The following is a 13,691-nucleotide window of genomic DNA, read 5'->3' as shown; positions in this document are numbered from 1 at the left end:
TCCGGGTCACACCTTCTTCTCCATCAGGGCTAGGTTCCGATCCTGTGTTCTGGTGACCAGTGAACTAAGGGGGGGTGAGTTGTCTGCCTGCCCTCCTGACACCCAACGTACAGAGCTGAAATAGAAGTGACAGATTCGCATTGAGCAAAGGGAGGGCGCAGTAGCCCCTGGTTCACAGAAGTGACAGATTCTTTCCTGAGAGACAGGTTTTGTGAGGGTTCCCAGCCCTGACAAGGGGAACGTTCCCTTAGGTTTCTGATCTGGCCTCCAAAGGGCACCCCAGCTGCATCTCAAAGGAGTTTCTCCTATTTCATTATCTTCCCTGACTACACCTGAAGTTCTCCTTGGGGAGTAAGCCCTTCTCCTTGGCTTCCTCATCTGGTTCTTGGAGCGTTCTTCCTGCTCATGGAACCCAAAGGGATGTTTTAAGTCTGCTGTATGCATAGTCAAAGACATTTTCAGGGTGACTTTGTGATTTCTCTGGCAATAATCTTCTCAGAAAGGTAGTGGGCTGAGCGAAATAGGGAAAACTCTGGGAAGGGTAGATTTGAGATGCCGACCGGAAATCCTTGCACAGATGTAGACTAGTTGGATGTAGGAGCCTGGCATCGGGGAGGAGTCCAGGCTGGAGAGATACGTGGGGAGCCATCACCATCTGGCTGGCATTTATCAGGAGGCTGGCACGTGTAGTCAGAAGAGAAGAGGTCCAAAGACTCAGCCTGGGTCCCTCCAGTGGCCAGAGGTGGGGACGAGGGGTGCGTGCCACAAGCCGGGAGATGAAAAGGAGGGCCTGGGAGGTAAGTAAAAATCCAGAAGAGTGTGGTGTCTCAGAATAAGAAAGAAGAACACGTCTCAAGGAGGAGGGTGTCCCCAACTAATCCAGTGGTGCTGAGGGATCAGTAAGATGAGGGCCGAGAGTGGACACCTGAGGCGGTCATCGGTGACTTGGGCAAGAGCTGCTCCTCTGGAGCAGTGGAGTGGCAGTCCCACTGAAGTGGGTTCAGCCAACAGCGGGAGGGGAGCATGAGTGGACGTGACTGCGGACGGGGTGGTCTTGCTGTGAAGGGGAGCGGGGACGTGGGCAGGGGTCTGGTGCGCAAGGGCAGCAGGGACACTTCGCCCCTGGTAACCGCCCTGAGACGGCGCAGAGGATGTGGCCGGAGCCGCCGGGAGACGGGGCAGCGAGAGCCCGGGGAAGCGAAATGTGTAGAGTGAAAGTAGAGCCAGGGCAGCAGCTGAGAGTGAGGATGAAGGGGCATCTCGGGGGTCCGAGGAGAGAGGAAAATGCTACGCAGGAGTGGTTGGAGAGCGGAGAGTGGGTGGACTCGGGACCTGTGACGCTGAGCGGCAGGAAGGCCCCCCGGACGGCCGTGGTCATGTCTTTAAGGAGAGACACCCCTGCCCCGTCCCTGTCGTGGCTGTGCCTCTTCGGCAGAGCACAGCCACGTGAGCACGGGTGTGGAGCAGGCAGAGCTGTATTTAACCAAGTTTGGGGGTTTTGCCACCGTCGGCTCCCCTGGTTCTCAGGCCTTAGGTTTGGGCTGGAACTACACGCCGGCTTTCCTGGGCCCCCAGCTTGCAGAGGGCAGATCGTGGGGCTTCTCAGCCTCACCATTGCATGAGCCAGTCCCTCATAATGGATCTCTTTGTGTATATCTACATCCATCCTCTTCGTTCTGTTTCCTGGAGAACCCTGACTAATCCAAGGCATAGTGGGGGAGGTGATGGGGGGGGGTGTGGCCGGCTCAGGGAGGAGGGGAAAGTCCTGGGGGCCAAGCAGGAGCAAGGAGGCGGGAGGACAAGTGTCACTTGAGAGGCTGCGGAGCCGCAGCGCCCGCTGGAGGGAGCCAGGCTGAGGTTTGAACGTGCAGGTGAAGAGAACATTCAGAGAAGAGGTTGCAGATGTAGGAACTGGGGAATTGGGGGGGGGGTGGAGATGGGGTCGCAGGGCCCGCGGAAGGCTTCGTGCAGTGGGGAAGAGGTTTGGATCGTAGATGTTTAATGAATGCACTGTCCTTCCTCAGGGAGGATAAGAAACTCACCCAGGGTCACCAGACTACTCAGTGACAGGGAAGCGGTCCTGATGCCAAAGCCTGGACTCTCTCCTCTGAGTCCAGGCTTTTCTGTGAGCAACACGGAAGTCACTTGTCTGCCTCCTGTTCCAGAAAACCCCAGCACTCCAATCACCTTTCCTTTCCTACTATGGAGAGCCCATGTCGCTCTCTGGGCTCCCAGATCTCTTCAAGATGCTGGATAAAGTCTGCGGATTTTCCCCAGAAAAATGTGCATGTGCACGAAGCCTGTGCATTGCAGGGGTCGTGGACCCTTCAGGATCCATCCAGAGCCCTCAGGTTGACACATCCCGCCCTGTGGCCTCTGAGTGTCAGGAGGTGGAGCTGAGGTGAGCTGGACGTCGATCCTGAAACGAAATGGTCCAGCCGCCCTGACGTGACCGCGACTAGCAGCGCCCAGTTACTAAAGGCCAGGTGGCTAAGCCGCCATTTGGGCACCCCGCTGCCCTGTCGGGATCTCCCTGCAGTTGCCTGGACACTGGGACAAAGGAGGAGATGGTGGATGGAAGTGGGAGGAGCGCCCCTCAGCCGGGAGCCAGCGGTGTGCCACTGCCACCCGCCGCAGCTCGGGGCTCTTCACGGTGTGTCCTGCTGCACCCAAGAGGTGCTGAGCAGGTCCCCTGGCCTGGCCACGAACCCTTCGGGGCTGCGTCAGCACTCAGCAGACCAGCCCTGTCTGGGAAGCTTCCAGGGACCCCTCTCTGTGGACACAACTCCAAGAAGCTAGGCCTGGCTCGGGGGTGGCTAGGATTTCTTCGTTCCCTGAACCCCAGGGCAGAGCTCCTCCAAGGATGCCTTATGCTCTTGTCTAGTCTCCAAAGTAACAGCCATCTGCACCTGGAAACCACTGCTTAACACCTGTGAGGGCAGCAGGAAGGGCAGCCTGTGTGAGGCTTCTGAAAAGGTTTGCAGCAGATACCCTCGGGAATTAGCAGAACCTTGAATTAGCTTGCTGGCCAAAAGTGCCTCATTGTTCGAGATCCCGCAGGACTCCCTGGATTTCTCTGTCTTTTCATTTAATGCTGGAGAGACCCAGCCATTGTTTCTCGCTCTCGATTCTTTCTCTGGAAAGGAAACAATCCTTTTTCTTTCTCCCCATCCCCTCCTATCCACCCCCCTTTTCACCTAAGAAAATGTAAAAGCTCTCCATACAGTAACTACAGTGAAAGCAGTCCTTAATCTTATCAATGATGACAAGAATAAGGAACACTGAAGTAAAGCAGGTGTCTTAGTCATTAGGGTGTTAAATGTCCTCAGGCTGGATATGCTGAGAAACCAGGACTTGTGTTCTGATGAGAAAACCAAAGCCTGATTTCTAGGCAGTTACTATGTCACCAGATTCCTAGCACCCATGTAGAATAGATCATTTCCTAGTCCAGTAGGAAATGTGCTCTAGTTAGGCTCTTTTCATAGCAAGAGTCTTAAGTTACTGAAAAAAAAATAAAATAATTTTTTTTTTATAAAAGGGGGTTTATTTTAAGGATACCCATGACCAGCGAGAACTGGCCTGGGTCACTGTCGGGGGTTGTGAGGGCTCTGCGTGGTGGCCGGCAGGACCCCGCTCTCCTGCTGTGAGCCTCTGCTTCTCCCTCTGCTGGGTGTTCCTCTCTCCTCCGCCCCACTGCCTCAGCCGTCCACAGAGCCACTTCCTCAGGAGGTGGCCCGTCCCACTCCCTCCCGACCTCCCAGCATCACACCTCAGATTCCCCTTCCATGGCCAACGGCCTCTTAGCTCCAGTTCCAAAGAGAGAGACAGGTGGCCTGGCCCATGTGATAGTTTTCTGGGGCTGCCCTTGGCTCAGGCCACTTCTGTTCCAGTCAGCTGTGCGGAAGTGTGTCTTATGTGATACAACATGGTGAGAGGTGGGGACAGCTTGCTGCTCCCAGGAAGGGCGTGGATCTGACGCCCCATGACACGCCTTCCACTATGTAGTATCAGTGTATTCCCTTCCAATATGATCCAGCTGTCAAAACACACCTCATCGAAGGCCACGTCTAGTTATTGCCTTAGAATCACTAGGCAGGGCCATTTCAGAAGCCACCTGCTCAGCAGAGTCAGTCTCACTCCTGGTTATGTTGAGATCCCTTCTAGATATCCCTCTCCATTCTGTAACCCACGTACTAAATGTCTCATGTAACCACAGCCAACATAGGTCCCATATGACAGTGGCACAGAACTGAAGCAATTGCATGGGCAGAAAGGGAGCCACCTCCTCCACTTGGCTCCTGGACCCACAAATTCCAGTGATGGCAGGGACAGCACCATCATTGTGACTTGTCCCCAGACTGCCCTGAGCCCTGCAGGCACCATCCTAGCCTCATGGTGTGGGACCTCCGCTGTCAGATTGACCACCTGTGGGTGGTGGGAGAATTTGGGAGACCCCATGTGAACTCACTTCTTTGTACTGCAGTGAGTTGTGGTTGCTCAATGTGACTTCTGGAGCTTCTGCCTGTTGACAGGGTTGTGTCACTACATCACAGGGAGAGCTGCCTGGCTTTCCAGCTCTGTTCTGAGGTCTCAGGATAAATTGAGGGACCAAGATTCCCTGCAATGTTTGAGTGAGACATACCCCTTTTTATTAGGCTGAGGACTTTTATGATGCTACAGCTCCTGCAGAATCCCTAGGGGCTGCCCATCAGTTCCCATTCTGGAATCTCTTGGCTTATAGATGAATGATTTTGCTTCTCCAGGCGTTTGGATCACCACACCCTTTGGAGTCACCAGCTGTCATAGCCACAACTAGGTCCAAAAGACCACTGCCGTAAGGCCTTTGTTGCTTACCAACAACTTGGGCTGGCCTCCCCATTTTAGTGGAGGTGGGGAAGGGCATAAGAGCCTATCAGCTGAAGTGCTTTTCCTCCTGGATCTGACTTTGACCTTGTTGCATGATTGTAGGCTGGACAGCCTCATCATAGACGCTGTGGGTGGGACAGGCACGGGGAACACACACTGCAGACTGTCATTATGTCCTATGAAATTCAGCGCCCTTTAAAAATAAACGTGTCCCTTCGGCAAGCTGTCAGTGGGGTGCCATTTCCATCCACGGTACCACCCCGCCTCTCCCGATGGGCCCTGGAGTTGTACACTCTGCTTCCCCAACCGTGCTCCAAACCATCCTCGAGTCTGCTTTTAGGATTCTGCATCTTATAAATGGGGAAACGGAGGCAGAGAACATTTAAGTGATTTGTTCAAGGTAACAGGGCAAGAATAAGGACTTTAACTTCCTAACTTCTAACCCTATTCTGGGCCTTTAGCTTGGCGGGAGCAACTCTTTACACTTTTATCAGGGAGATGTGTCCACGAGGGCTGGTTCTCAAGAAAGAAAGGATGACATCCTTCGAAGCTTAATTAAGAAGGTCACCCCCCTCCTGTCTGGCTCTGCTCCCCAGTCTTGGCTTCCTCATTATCTCGGTTAGAAATTCACTTTGCTTTCTTCCATGCTCATAACACATCGTTCGTTATGTTGGCGGCAGAACGAATAATCCACTCCCAGGCTTGGCCTCCCTTTGTTCCCAGCACTCTGCATCCTCCATGCCTTTTTCCTCCAGAGATCAAACTCTTTTATGCCTTTTTCTAGTTTCCTTTGATGCGAGCCTTGATGGCTGCGAGGCTGTGCTTGTCAGTTGCTGTTTTAACAACTCAGAGGTCATTTCAGTCCCTGCTTCTGTAGAAATGATGAGTCTGGAGGGAGACAGCCCAGCGGCCTCCCCTTCCTCCCCTCCTTTTATTTATGTGTTTACATCAGTCTCTCTTCGGCAGTCATTGTCCTGTATATGAAAATGTGAACCTGATTTTGACAGCTGGCAGTGTCTTTGATATTGGAAGATGTCATTTGGAAAAGAGGGGGAATGACAGCAGATGGGCAGCAGCTGGTCTGCACGGCAGTTGCCCCTGGGCGCAGCTGTGGGTGGCTGGAGTGGGGTTTGGGGAGTGGGAGTGTGTGTGTGCATTTGTCTCTGTTTTGTGTGTTGCCAAATTCCCCGGGCTGGATATCATCAGGCCACAGCACCGTGCTCCGTCAGGTTAGAACCAGGAGTTCCCGGCACCAGGGAAGAAGGAAGGAGAAAGCGCCAAGAGACAGGGGACGAGAGGAGAGGAGAGCAGCAGAGAGCACCCCAAAGGTGGAGTCGGAGTGAAGTGGGGGGGCGGGGGGTCTGGGGGGAGAAAGGGGAAGACAAGGGGGTGGTAACGGGGAGTTGGGTGCGTGGAGGGGCTGATTGCCCAAGGTGGGCTTTGTCCTGGTCCATTTATAATAAACCTCCACAGACTGGGTGGTTTGTAAACAAGAGAAGTTTATTTCTCACCATTCTGGAGGCTGGAAGTCCAAGGTCAGGGGGCCAGCCTGGTCGGGTTGCGGTGAAGGCCCTCTGCCATGGACAGCAGACTCCTGGCTGTGTCCTCGCAGGGAGGAAGGAGGGAGCTCTGTGGGGCGTCTGTAATGAGGCAGCTGATCCCATCCACGAGGGCTCCACCGTCAGGACTAAGCATCTCCGAAAGGCCCCACCCCTTAATAGCATCACCTTGGCGGGTAGGATCTCAATGTGTGAATTTCAGGAGGCCAGAAGCATTCAGTGCAGAGCAGGCTCTTTCCCAAGATCGGGCAATTCTCCAGCCGTTTGTGCTGATCGGCATCACGGGGCAACCACAGCCTTGGCACAGGGAGAGGGGAGGCTTTAGGGCTCAAGGCTGTCCTTGAGGCTGCAGACAGGGCCCACCTGCTGCCGACCACCCACCCTCATAGCAGCCGGGCCAGGCTCCCATCAGCAAGTGAAGGTGAGAAGCAGAAAGCCATTCGCCAGCTGACCTGCGCTGCAGGCTGCCTGTCTGGTAACCTAAACCTCTAAACGTGGGAGAAGTGACTTTCTAGCTCTTTCTCAGGGTCCCAAGGCAGCCAGTGAATGGTCAGTAAGGCTCCGATGTTGCGGTTCCCTCGAGACTTTTGGCTCCTGGAGCTGCCTGGCACCGGGATCGGCTCAGGGTCCTCCCGCCCCACACCCCGCTCCTCCCCTCTCCCTCCTTCTGTTTTCGGGTTCCTGTGCTGGGTGGTCCTTGTCACCACCAGCAGCAAGTCCTGCTGTAAGGCCCACAGAGACCAGGGCTGTGCAGGGACATCTGGCCTAGCTCCATTCCTGGGTTTCAAGGGTCAAAACAGGAATCCCAGAGACAGGTGTCTGCTTTATTACATGCAGAGAGGAGCCTTCAAGTAGAGCCAGACACAGGTGCAGGAGTGGACACCCTCCAGGGTCCGTGCCTGGGCCATCAGCCACAGGACATCAGGAAGGAGGCCCCCTCCTTGGCCTCCTGCCCACAGCTGCCGGGGCTTGCCGGTTCGAACCCAGATTTTCCCACTGAACCAGGGCAGCTGGGAACAAGCCTCTGACTGCAGAGCAGAACCACAGCCCAGGAGTGTTGGTTGCCGGGGAGGCCCTGAGCCAGTCGGGGTCAGCTGCATCCTCCCTGCAGACTGTGAGCTGAGAACCTGCCGCCCTCCCATGGCTCCCAGAGTCCCGAGTCCCCGCCACTGTCCTGGCTGCATCCCTTCCTGGCAGCCACTTGCGACTCTGCAGGAGTGGGGGAGGGTGAGAGGTGGGTTGTAGGAAGCCTTTCCATCCATGTCACACACAGCTGATAGAAGCTGAGCAATTCCAGGGGGAATTTCTAGCACTTCCTTCAGAAAGTCCTGGCTACACGGCAGGTACACAGAGCGCTGTTCTGAGGCCCAGCTCTCAATCCCATCATCTCGGAGGGAAGAAGGAGCAGGAAGGTGGGAGGGAAACCCGTGGCCGGGGCTGACGCTTCCACAGGCTCCCTGCCCTTGGGTCCTTCTGGTGTCAGACGTCTCCTGAACTGCTGTCACCTGCCTATGGCCCAGAGGGGATGGGGGCGGGGTCCCGGGGTGAGCTGGCAAGGGAGCAGCCCCCAGGGGACTGAGTCCCTCCTCTGTTCTCAGCCAGCCATGGGGGTGGCTCTGCAGCCTTGCCGGTGAAGCCCCTCCAGGGAGCCTTTGTCTGGCTGGTCCTCTGGACTAGCTTCTCCCAAGTGCCAGCAAGTCGGGCAGAGTCCTGAGCTGGGGAAAGGATCAGGGAGACCAGTGGCCCCCAGCGTTCAACGTTGCAGAGAGCTCAGGGAAGCACTTACCAAATCGCATAACTAGGAAGTCCCCGAGACAGAGACTCTGCAGAGGACAGCTGGCCACGGCTCCTTTGGGGATCTTGGCCGAGAAGGCGCGATGTAGGCAAATGGGAGCAGGAGGGACCCAGTGAAGGCATTTGAATGACAAGGAAGGAGGAAATGTAATTTTTTTTAAGACTGAAGCGATCAGGAGGCACTAGATATTAGTATTTTGGGAACAGGGCTGTCACACATATCACGACAGTTCATCAGTTCCAACCTCCCTCGCGTGACAGCTGATGTTCACATGTGTGACACACGTCCAGGAGCCAACTCTTAGCCGGGGAGTGACGTGTGACTCTGTCCCTTCTGTCTGCGCTAAAGAAAGCATCTCAAAACATACGCATCTCAAAACAGTCACATGTGGTAGTGACTTTACTATACAGACAACAGGGTTGAATCACCTCTAAAATTATTATTAAACTATTGGAATAAGCCAAAGACTGATACTTTAACTATTAGTAACAAACTACCTGCAACAGCCCTCTCAGTACATGAACCTATAAGAAGCCTAGTGAGGCTGAAAACTGTGACAGTTCAACCAGTACCCTTGCACACTCACTCTTCCCTTAAAAAAAAAATTAATGCAAGCGATTTTCAGAAAAACTTGATAAAACAAAACAGCTATTTGTTTCATAAAAATTCTGTTTGGATACATAGTGATATACACATCAGCTTACAAAGCTGTAATCAACATGTACCTATAATTTCAGGTTCTGCTTTTCTTCACTAAATATTTCATTTACACATTTCCATTTATGGGTATATTCTCACAGTATCTCGTGTCTAAAAATATTTTATTGATTAACATTTTCCTATTATTGAGTATGGGTTGTTTCCCATTATTGTTTTATAAATAGGGCTGCAATGGATTTTTTACTAGAATTGTTGCCATTTTGATGTATCGTTTCCCAAAGTGAAACTACTGGGTGAAAAAGTGTATAAAGCCTTTGACACTGCATCACATATTGTCAGATTCCTCGTCTGCAAGAATAAACTTATTCTTAGTACCACTAGCAATTTATAGATTACCAATTTCTCTTCGGGCCTAACAGAGTTTTCTCTTTCTTTCTCTTTTTGTCCCTGTCCAACCCCACTTCTTTCTTCTTCTGCCTCTTCCTTTCCTTTTTTGTTTAGTAGATATGCAATATTACATTAAAGAATTGTGTTAGTATTTCTGAAGTTGAAATGAGGGTATAGCCTGCGCTTCTGTTGCCACCTCTCCGTCCTGACAGCCTCATGGCATGCATGTGTTGAACCAAAGAGTGAAGTCTCTTCAAGACCTAAGCCCAGGCGTGCTCAGGAACGCATGTGGCCGGTGAGAAGGGACGTGTATGGCTGGCCCAGGGTGCATCCACCACAACCCTTAATTCAGTACATGGCAAAGGGTAGCCGGTCAGGAGGTGGGAGGAGTAAGGAGAGTGTGGTGTCCTGGGCCTTTCCAGCCCGAAGCTACGTAGGCTATATGTGGGCTCCTACAGAGCTTTCCTTCCCCTGTCTTCCATTCTGAGTATGGCAACCACGTGTCCTAAATCTGCTAACATTTCAAACATTTGGTCCAGTTGTCCCCATAAAGGGCACCCCTTCTTTTCAGATCATGTGTCCCAAATTTGAATTTGGAAAGTATGGTTACTACTATTTTGGTATATCCGGCTCACCCACTCCACGAGAACGCAAGCCTATTAAGAGCAAAGACTGTGTCTTATTCATCATTCCAAACCTGTATCATCCCTTTCCTCCTACCTACCCATCCTTTCATTCTAAAATTGGTTCTACTTGCTCTCTCGTCACTTAGGGAGCTGCTGTTCTTTGAAAATACAGATCCTAAAATAGCACCCGTCTCTTCTCTCTCTTCCAAGGGCTGTGCGTGTCAAAATGGGTTCAGAAAATGTAATTTTCCTTAACGTTTTATATGCGGCACCATAGAAGCTAAAAGGAATAATGTAACCAGTAAGCATTGCCTATCAAATTAATTCTTCTGAATACTTCATGGTGCTGTTGGCAACTGAGTGGTCCTTGAAAGTCACAAATTTCACTGCTTTTGCTTAGTATACAAATGAAAGTTGGCATGGCCAACGAAAGATATTTGCTATAGGTGTCAATCATATAAAGATCTTTCAGTGCAGTGCTATGAATTCATAGCTTTCAATAAATATTATAAAGATGAAAATGATAAACACTCTTAGAAATTATGTACTAGTGCAGCATACCCATACAGCAAATCCTCTAAGGTATCAGGGGAAGAATTCTGGCAAATGCTTTGAGTCTAAATGCTTTGCATTCCACTGACTTTATTACAGACCCCAGCACTTAACATTTTCTCCCAGATTCCTCCTCCTAGTATAAGTCTCCAGGAGGCAGTCTGGTTGAATTAACAGAGTCTTCAATATGTCAGGAGACCATGGCCATCCTTCAACCTACAACTCAAAATCAAGCTTTTGCTATGGACAGAAACATGTAAAGGGTTGGGTGAATAGGGATGAAGAAGGTAGCTTAGCATTTATGAAATGGTAAACTTGAACTGGCAGGAATTGTCTTCCACTGTCCACTAGAATTTTTAATTCCCCACCAAAGAACTTGAACCACGAATTCAAGATAAATGAAGAAGCATCCTTTGGAAGGTAGACATCATCTGTCCCATTTGTAGGCTCCCCGGACATCAGCTTAAGTGACTGAAGTGAATCTAAGGTCGTACAAAACATCTTCCCCTGTCTCCTGACTCTACTGCACCAGCCCCAGATGCGACCTTCTAAGTCCAGACAACTTTATATGTCGCAGCTCTCTTCTGCTGCCCAGAAGTCATGCTTGGACCACTGTGGCTTGCCTGCACTAAGGCCAAGGAGCTTCAGGTCAACCGGCAAGTAGTATCTGTTTTGTTTTTCTCCCTGCTTTCTACATGACCTGAGCTCCAGACCTTAAACCCAGCAGGATGGAGCAGGTGGGGGACTCAGCCCGTGTTGGCTCTGAGTCACTGCTCCCAGGGGCCGAAGAGATGGCAAGTCAGGAACCCCACCTGTGTCGAAGGGTGAGGGGGAGATGTGCACTCAGAAGTCCAAAGAGCACTCATCAGGCAGCCGTCCACATAGAACCCCAGATGGCCATCAGGACCAGGGAAGGGGTCTAACATGAGCAAGAAAAGAGTGGGCCTCCGGAGCAGGAAGGGCTTCTGGAGACAACTGGCTTCTAGGCTGGGCTGCATTGCCAATCAGCATCAGCAGAGGAGGGAGATTCTGTGACCCAGAAATCCCTATTGGGAGACACTGGCCCTAGTATGGTTCACTCATTCAGCATCTACTCTGAGCTCCTCTCATGGCTGGTCCGTGTCCTGGGAGCTGGGAACACAGCAGTGAGTAAGAAAGGCACAGCTCCTGGCCTTGTGGAAGAAACATTCTGTGAAGGAGGATTTTCAGGAGGAAGAGTTGGGCTCCACTGCAAAATTTAGCAGCTCTAACTGGGCCCCGGAACCGACACCTAAGCTAGTGACTTCATTCTCAACCTGTCAGATTCTTAATCAGTTCCTGCCTTCACCGTATGTGGCTCCAGAACAAGATGGGACTGTCTGGGCGGGAGAGCATCTTTGGACTCAGCTGGGGAAACTGGGCAGACGTCTCCAGTGGATTCTGCACACCTGTGTTCATGGCGGCACGATTCACAGTGGCCACAGGTGGAAACAACCCAACTGCATGCTGATGGGGGGAGGAAGGGCTAAACAAAATGTGTCCGATACATACAACGGAATATTAGCCTTAAAGAGGAAGGAAATTCTGACACACGCTGCAGCATGAATGAACCCTGAGGACATTATGCTGATTGAAATAAGTCAGTCACGAAAGGACAACTACTGTATGATTCCATTCATATGAAGTACCTGGAACAGTCAAATTCATAGAAACAGGAAGTAAGATGGTGGTTGCCAGGGGCTGGGGGAAAGGGCAGATGGAAAATTGGTGCTTAATGGGGACCAAGTTTCAGTTTAGGGGGTTGAAAAAGTTCTGGAGATGGATGGGTGGTGATGGTTGTACAACAGTGTGAATGTAATTAATGCCACTGAACTGAACACTTTTGTGTTCAGTAAAATGGTAAATTTTATGTTGTGTATATTTTACAATAAAAAAAATTTTTTTTAAACTCACAATAGAGTAGGTAAAGCTTCCTTCAAACTCAAAATTCTTTCCCAGGCCACCTTCCCCACCTGGCCTGTCAACTCCTTGACGTTTGGGAACCTCCCAAAGAATAAACTAACATGTTCTCTAGTGAAACGGAACAAAACAAAACAAGACTGGGAAGAAGCAGAAGCCGGGGAAGTAGTGAGAGGTTGACCCTGTCTGTGAGCTTAGCCTGTGCCCATGGCGCCAACGTTTTGTGCCTCAGAATCCCTCGGAGGGCTTGTTAAAACAAGATGACGTTTGCATCGCTAACAAGTTCCCAGGTGATGCTGACGCCGCTGATCCGGCGACCACACACTTTGAGGACCACAGGCCTCAAACCCAACGCTCTTTAAAGTGTCAAAACCACAGACCAGGGATTCTCAGATTTTAGCAAGAAGATTTCCATGGAATGTTGGTTGCACTTCCAGAGTCCGGAGCCGTATAGACGTGTACATTTTGAAGCTTCCCCAGCTGATTCTGATGCAGTAGGTTTTCATTCCATGGGGTGGTATATGCAGGAATTAGCCCAGTGGTTCTCAGAGTGTGGCCTGTGGACCAGCAGCACCTGGGCACTGGTTAGAGAACCCATTCTCAGGCCGGGCCCCAGACCTGCTGAGTCAGATACAGCCGGGCAGGGCCCAGCAATCTGCCGGAGCCCTTAGGGTGGTCGCTTCACACTAACGTCTCAGAACCAGTGAGCTAGATCTTTCGACAGCTTCTTTTTCATTGATGTGCTGATGACAAAACCAGGGCTCTTGGACAATCGGATACGTAGTTTCCCGGTGCATGTAACCAATTCCTGGAAAATGGGACTGTTTATTTTTATTTATTTATTTTTTTAATGTTGACCTGGAAATGTGATTTGTATACTACCAGGGTTGGAAAAGTTAATGAAGAGAATTAGAAATACTCTGGCATCCGAGGCCGCATGTAGCATAATTCATAGAAACTTCAAGGAGGCAAATTTTGGCTTGGTAAAAGGAAAAACATTCTTCTGGTTGGAGGGCTCTGGCCGTCCTCTGGGAAGGGTTTTCTTGGGATGTAGTGATTGCAGTCTCACTGGAGGTCTTCCATCTGGATGCCGTGAGGAAATCTAAGAATGAACTAGACTGGGTCAGGGGTTCCCAGATGCCTGTCTGAACAATGTCAGTATCAGAATGACCTGGGGTTGTTTAAATTCTGGAGTCCCCCTCACAAACATTCTGGTTTGGCATAGCTGAGGTGGGACTCTGGCATTGCAGGTTAATTTGGAGTTCTAGGTCTGAGAATTGCTAAACCAGACCTATTTGCTGTCCCTTT

This window comes from Eubalaena glacialis, chromosome 15, assembly GCF_028564815.1.
Source record: "Eubalaena glacialis isolate mEubGla1 chromosome 15, mEubGla1.1.hap2.+ XY, whole genome shotgun sequence".
Taxonomy (NCBI): Eukaryota; Metazoa; Chordata; class Mammalia; order Artiodactyla; family Balaenidae; genus Eubalaena; species Eubalaena glacialis.
Note: the sequence above shows the minus strand (reverse complement) of the source record.